This window comes from Rhincodon typus, chromosome 30 (genome assembly GCF_021869965.1).
Source record: "Rhincodon typus isolate 14 chromosome 30, sRhiTyp1.1, whole genome shotgun sequence".
In the NCBI taxonomy this organism is placed as follows: domain Eukaryota; kingdom Metazoa; phylum Chordata; class Chondrichthyes; order Orectolobiformes; family Rhincodontidae; genus Rhincodon; species Rhincodon typus.
Genome location: NC_063361.1, coordinates 10,327,560 through 10,334,386, shown reverse-complemented (window position 1 = coordinate 10,334,386; position 6,827 = coordinate 10,327,560).

Sequence of the window (6,827 nt, the reverse complement as noted above, 5' to 3'; positions counted from 1 at the left end):
CCAGTGCATATAGCCTCAAACTGCTGAACCATTCCAATTATCTTTTCATTCATGAATAATTGAGTGAATGGATTTTTAACATTTTCTTCCTATTATTTAATAGGGGCAAATCTCTGCTGAGCCAGCCCTCTATGTCAGGTAAATATTATGACTGAGATCAGAGGAGTGCACCTTCTCTCGCTCTCTCTCTCTCTCTCGGTCTAGTTCAACAACGTTTACGGGTCACAACATAAATTTGCATCCCAGTATGGCTAATCACATGCTTTCTCTGTATTTGGTTTACAATCAAATGATTGTGTTTTCAGCCTCATCCCTCTGTCCCTTCATCGAAGTCATTTATATAAATTATAAACAGTTCGGTTCTAGCATTGACCCCTGTGGTACTCCACTCATTGCAGCTTGCAAATCAGTAAAAGATCCATTTATAGCAAGAACAGAAATTGCTGAGAAATCTTGGCAGGTCTGGCAGCATCTGTGGAGAGAAATCGAGTGATCCTTCCTTGGAAAAGACCCATTTATGCCAACTCTCCATTTCCTGTTTGCCAGCCAATCTTCTATCCATTGTCAGTATGCTATCTCCTACTCCATGAGATTTTCTTTTCCACTATAACATAATTAGCTATACAAAAGCCTGGTTCGGCCACATCTGGAGTATTGTGTCCAGTTCTGGTCGCCTCAATACAGGAAAGATGTGGAAGCATTGGAAAAGGTGCGGAGGAGATTTACCAGGATGTTGCCTGGAATGGAGAAAAGGTTGAAGGAGCTAGGGCTTTTCTCTTTAGAACGACGAAGGATCAGAGGTGACTTGATAGAGGTGTATAAAATGATCAGAGGTATACATAGAGTAGACAGCCAGAAACTTTTTCCTAGGGTGGAGGTAGCTAGTACGAGGGGACATAGTTTTAAAGTGAGTGGAGGTAGATATAGGGGAGACGTCAGAGGTAGGTTCTTTACTCAGAGAGTGGTAGGGGCGTGGAATGCATTGCCGGAGAGGGTAGTGGAGTTGACCTCATCAGAGGCATTTAAGCGGCAATTAGACAGGCATATGGATGATAGTATAAGGTAGGGGTGGAGGTTAGACAGACCTTAGGTTTAGGGTAAAAGTTTGGCACAACATCGTGGGCTGAAGGGCCTGTACTGTGCTGTACTGTTCTATGTTCTATAACATTCGATGTGGAACTCTATCAAAGGCCTTCTAAGTGCAAAATGTCCACTGGTTCTACTTTGCCCACAGTGCATGTTATTTCCTCCAGAGAATTCCAATAGATTGGTCAAACATGATTCCCCTCTCACAAAACCTGACTCCTCCAGATTGCGTTGAACTTGTCCAAGTGCCCTGCCATGACTTCTTTAAGTGAGACACAGTTCTGTACGTGTAGACAAAGTTGTAATGCAGTAAAGCAAGAAAGAAATCTCTTGATGGGATGTAGATGCCAGGGGGAGCTGCCCACTGTGTGCCAGGATATGGTACCAAAGAAAGTGAGCTCTACTCTGCATCAGCCATGTCGTCCTTACAGACCAACCATTGAATAATATACTGAATGGGCCACTGCTTTGATTGAGAAGGGGTAGTTTTACCAGTCTTTTGCCAGTCAGAAACCTCACCCATGGGCAGGGAAAATTTGAGTGCCCTCTGCCAGTGAATTCCAGCCCCTTACGGTAGGAATGTGCCAACCCTACAGCCGGGAGAAATAACCAGCACCACATTCCTAAAGGTGATGAACTCATAATACAATCAGAATTGTTCATTGTGGCTGTAGTGAGATATACTTTTGAGCATCACTGAAATGCAACTTTAAATTAGATTCAAATAAACCTTCCCGTTTATATATCCTGCTTGACAGGATGTATAAATATAACGTTAGGAACTATATTGGGATGCCATTACATTAAATATTTATGAAAACATTGCTCTTTGTCTATTTAAGGATTAGCAGAATCCAATTAGACAGAATGTGTTCATTCACCATGACATTTACTCCTAGTGCACACAGCAGCATAGACGAGGCATAGATCGAACTTGATTACCTTGCTATGATTTTGTTTCCTCGATCTAATACTAATTCCTCCCCTCAGAGAGTGGAATTCTGTGCCACAGAAAGCGGTTATGGCCAAACCTTTAAATGTTTTCAGGGAAGAGTTAGATAGTTCTTCAGGCTAAAGGGATCAAAGGGCATGGGGGAGGTGGTGGGGGGTGTGGGGTGGAAAGCAAGAACAGGGGACTGAGTTGGATGATCAGACTGTGATTGTATTGAATGACAGAGCAGGCTTCACAGACCGAATGGCCTACTTCTGCTCCTATTTTCGACGGTTCAAGGTGGTAATGCAGATGTCGGTGAGGTAGTGGTGTGCTATCACCTGGAATTTCTGTCGTTTTCCAGGCAAACGGGATTGCATTAGATTTGGAATTGTGAATGAAAGTGTGAAAACCCAAACTTTTCATATCCCCTATTGACTGTTACCAGAGTAATTTTTATTTTAATGACTGGCTTGTGAGCGGTGAGGTAGAAGGCAGTTTACAACGTAAGATGTTTGTGGCAAAATATGAACTAGGACTCAGAAAGAATAAGGAGATTATATGGAGGATTTCACAAAGGTGAATTGATCCACAGACTCAGATGTGACTTTGCTCTAAGTGAAAGAATCCTAAGTAAGGATCTCTCCAAACTGTTCCATTTCTATCTGAGTGAGCCCCTTATCCTCCTTGTAAAACCTTGGACTATTTAATTGCAAAATGTATTTTCTCTTAGATTAATTATTTGCATGCTGTTTTACAGGTTTCTAAATGCTCTCTCACAATTAAGTATCTGAGTAAATATTTGAAGGGCAACATTTACAGGGCAATGAGGAAAGAGCAATAGAATGTAACTAATTGAAAAGCTCTTAACTAGAACTAGCAGATATAATGGGCCAAATAGCCTCCTCCTATCCTATATAATTTTAAGGATTTTGTACTTTAATGTTATAAATTGGTATCTTTGGCACAAAGTGGATGGGTTAGAGTCATACAGCCATACAGCATGGAAGCAGACCCTTCAGTCCAACAAGACCACATCAACCATGTTCCCAAACAAAACTAGTCCCACTTGCCTGTGTTTGGCCCATATCCCTTCAAACCTTTCGTATTCATGTGCTTATCCCTGCTGTGTACATGTCATCCTACATTTTTGTGTTAGTAACTTTATTTCTTTCTAGATATCTATTCACAGAGCATAGAGAGAGGCATTTAGCTCCAAACAGAGACTGCCACAGTAACAGAAAAAGCGCTATTAAAAGCATAATGAATTCAGAGATCAAATGTGTTACAGTTGGTAAATAAATGGGTTTTAATTAGTGAGCTCCCTAAACCTTTGGGTGATTGAACATGAAGTGAGTGCTACTTGCAGAGACAGACTGTTGCCAGCAGTATTTGTAACTGTTAGAGTCACCTAGAAGTGAGGATAAATGATTGGCTAATTCGCCAGTTTGTATAATTGTTTGTTCAATCACAGCCTTTTCACTGTAGAGTCCTTTATCAGTCTGTTGTAAGTTTGTAGGAAAGTTGGCAGTTCCTGATGACTAAGTAGACTCCTCTTGTGTTTGCCCGTCACATTATTCATTTGTCAGAGCTCACAGCAAAATACAACATGCTCTCTGTTGTGTAAGTGAGCACTTTTAATTGGGCTTGGAGATTTTCTGAAGTGTGATGAAGTTCATATTTATTGATGTGTTCTACCTGATAGCACAGTTTGAATCACTCAGTGCGGTACAGATGAATGATTCTAAGATGTTAATCCAAATCTCCCACAGAGTCAGAATGCTGTTTCCGGTATCAGAGAGAAAACTATCCAATTACCCTCTCTCTCCCTCCCTTTCTCTCCCTCCCTCTCTCTCCCCCTCTCTCTCCCTGCCCCCCCCAACGATCTCTCCGACTAAACTTCTGGCGGAAGGATCAAGAACATCCTCAGTGCAGGTGTTCTCAGAAGAGCAACAAACAAAAAACGTACACGCCTTTTGATAACACAGGCTTCTATATTCCAGTATGTAAATGATTAAAGGTGCCAGATCCTCTGAGCGTGTTTGTGACTGACAGCCTGAGTGAATGGGTGACTGTAAATAGTTTGGTAGGTGGGGTGTCAGCTGAGCGGTGTGCGAGGTGGCAAGGGGGCACGGTGCCAGGTGGTTGATGTCTCAGGATGGCAAGTGACTATGTAGGTCAGGATAGTCAAGTCACGAAGAGTTGCTGCCTTGGGTGCTCATCAGGTTTGGCTATGCGGACATCGGAGGGTCCGGATAGTTGGGTGATAGGGGGTCAAGTCAGGTGTGGTCAAGAAGAAGCTGGGCGAATCAGAATCCCGACAGTGTGGAAACAGGCCTTTCGGCCCAACAAGTCCACACCAGAGGGTGGTAATTGCTAACCCAGCTCGGCGGGCCAGGTGTTTGGGGGTAGGGTGCTAGTTGGGATTTAAGGTGTATTGGTGGTTTAATCTGCCATTGTGGTATCTTTTCCACCAGCTTGTCTAAGAAATCTAAAGCATGCTCCTCACAATCTGCATCGTTTCCATCCGCAAACATCGTGGTCATTATGTATCAAAAAGAGCAGGGGCCCTCACAGCAACCCCTTGGAAACCATGTTATAAACTTTCCTCAGGTCTGAGAAACAACCTCTCAACATCACTCTCTGTTCCTGTCACTCAGCCAGCTTTGTGTCCAGTTTCCTTTTATTCCATGAGCTTGCTCACAAGTCTGTAATGCAACATCTTTTAAAAATAGCTTCTGGAAGACCATGTACATCAGCAGCAGCAACTGGGGTTCCTTCTCTGCCCTCCACAATTATTGTGGAGTGGGGAGTGTCTCTGTCCCCATGTTGGAATGAGGAAAGAACTACACTCCAAGGGGATGACGCTCATAGTAGATGAGCTGTCTGGCACACTCTCATGTGAAAATGATCAGTTGGGTGAAAGACTGGAGGCCAGCAGATCTGGACGTTGGTTAGAATCATACCTCTAGAAATCAATTTAGGGAGAATTGGGGTAGGTCGAGAGGGCAGAGAGTATGTAGCGATTTAAATTCAACCAGTTATTTCAACAGGCTGTACGGGAGGTGAAAATTGAGTCATATACAGCTTGAAGTGCAGCAAATTGTTCACATAACAAACCAAAACATAGGGTTATAGAATAAAAGTGGTTTGTGTACAGAGTTAAGGTAATCTAATGCAGCTTAGGGGATGAAAGTGTGACTGAAATAAACAATGCAGGAATTCTGCTCTAAATTGTTCCTGAAACTCCTTCTGAAATCTAATGGTGTGTAAAATGTGGCAGTGCTCTGCTCCATGACGTTACTGTGATATGGCCGAAGCCTTGAACTGAATGGTGACTTTAGACAATGATGCTGGTGAGTTAGTGGCCCATTTTCCACCTCTCCTCACTCATTATTGTGTCCAAATGATAGCAATAAGCCAAATTCTTCACCCTCAAACATTACCTCCCCTCACCACCAACACCACCCCCTCCTTAAGTAGGCCAAACATCTATACATCAACTCAAGGTCTTTTAATATAAAGTCATGATTTATTAGCAAAACCTCTGAAAATAAATTTTTGGATGTGATTTCTGAAACACTGGCAGGGCTCCCAGAATTTTATAATAAAAACAGAACCTATAACTTCTTCAGTTGTCGTAATAAAGCAGTGGCTCGGATTATTAGGCATTCCATTCAGTGCAGAGTAACGAAAACCAGAGAATGTCATCTGAACGGCTTCTTCCTCTTTATCAAAATTAACTTTTTTTTTGGTCTCAGCAAGTGCCTGTCACTACACTTGATATGTTTAAATTGATTTGCTGCATGCGTCTGGCTTTCTTGTTCACATTCAGATGTCTGCAACTCTTGTCAACTCACTGTATAAGGTACCACTCTCTCCCTTCCTCAGCCCTCCACTTCCTTGTTAGTTCAAACCAGACTCTCCCTCAGAATCTTCCAGCCCTTTTTGTTACTGACATTGATTGGGCACATTTGGATAGAGTGTCTCTTGGTGAGAGCGCAATCAACAATTGCCTGATATCACTGGGGGCAACGAGGGTAATCCATTCTCTGCTGTGATATTCCTCTGTGCTAGGAGAGCAAATTCAGTAAATCAGCCTTACCCTTTACAAAACCCACCTTTATCTACCTCTGACTCCTCAAATCACATGATCTTATCAAAGGTTGGAGCAGGTTTGAAGGGCCAAATGACCATGTTCCTCTTTATAGATTGACAAAGTCAAAATTCACACAACACCAGGTTATAGGTCAACATAGTTATTTGAAGTCACAAGCTTTCAGTCTTCACCTAACAAAGGGGCTACGCTTGTGATTTCAAATAAACCTGTTGGACTATAACCTGGTGTCGTGTGGCTTCTGACTCTAACCACCCCAGTCCAACACTGGTGCCTTCACTTTATGGATAGACACCTGCTTCTGTACTGCTTATTCATCTGCCCTGTTTTATATTTTATTTCCCCAGGAGAATGATTGCTGCTCCAGCTCTTTGTCTTTACTACAAGATAGAAACTACTTAAAAATACAGAATATACACCTTGTATTTATATGGCAATTTTAATGTAACAAAACATCCCAAAGCACTTCACAAAAGCATTAGATGCAAAACATGACTCTAGGCAACAAGGCAGATTGACCAAAGGTTTGGTTAAAAAGGCCAATTTAAATGATCAACTTCGAAGAGGTAAGAGATGTACATGCAAAGTCACATATGGAACAAACTCCAGAGCCTAGGATCTAAGCAATTTAAAGACAAGATCACCCATGTACAACACTAAAAATCAGCGATGTTAAAGAGGCCTGAACTGGAG